At 48.1% G+C, this 730-nt stretch overlaps 1 protein-coding gene across 5 annotated transcripts in view; it reads right to left on the bottom strand.

The window, feature by feature from the left end:
* FBH1 (F-box DNA helicase 1) overlaps positions 1 to 730 on the bottom strand; it is a 66402-nt gene that overhangs the window by 64661 nt on the left and 1011 nt on the right. The window lies entirely within an intron of this gene.

The raw sequence follows: 730 nt of genomic DNA on the forward strand, positions 1-730 counted from the left end.
CCCAGAGGGGAAAAAAAAAAAAAAAAAAAAAAAGAGTACAGCAAGACCCCAAGAAGACCTCCATCCATTTAGCTTACTGTGCAGATTCCTCCCCTGTAGGCACGTTTGCTCCAGATAATCAGTGCTGACCTATTGAACATAGGTGCTACCATCCTTCCAGAAGACTTCATTACCTATTCTGTGGGTAAATCACTATCTTCATAAGGACTTAATTTCTCCACCTGCAAAACCAGAATGACGCCTTACAGGGTTGTTTGTGAACAGGATGGTTAATGTAAAGTGCTTTGTAAACCAAATAATGTGATACCAAACGTAAAGGGTAACCGCTTTTAGGCTACCAATTAGGATTCCCATGTTATCCGCTAAACGAACTGAAGGAACCCAACACTTACTCCAAGCTCTACCACCACCCCATACAGCTGTCAACATACCCTTCAAAAGTCCACCACCTTCCCATACAACCTTAATCTTCTCACGTTCAGGCAATTGGAAAGGAAGCTACCAATGTTTGACCGGCAAAAGAACAACAAAAAACGTCTCGCCCAAGGTCAAAACATCAAAGCAAAAAAAGAAAGCCAGGCCTGCCCGCAGCTGAGGCCACGGCTCCCTTCCTCCTCACCGCCCAAAAGAAACTGGCTGCCCCTTCCCGGACCACAGGGAGCAGTAAGGGCGCCCTGGCCTCCGCCGTGCACATTCGGCGGCGACCCCGTCGTGCCCAAGGCTGCAGCCC

Source organism: Tupaia chinensis, unplaced genomic scaffold (genome assembly GCF_000334495.1).
Source record: "Tupaia chinensis unplaced genomic scaffold, TupChi_1.0 Scaffold000275_1, whole genome shotgun sequence".
Lineage (NCBI taxonomy): Eukaryota > Metazoa > Chordata > Mammalia > Scandentia > Tupaiidae > Tupaia > Tupaia belangeri.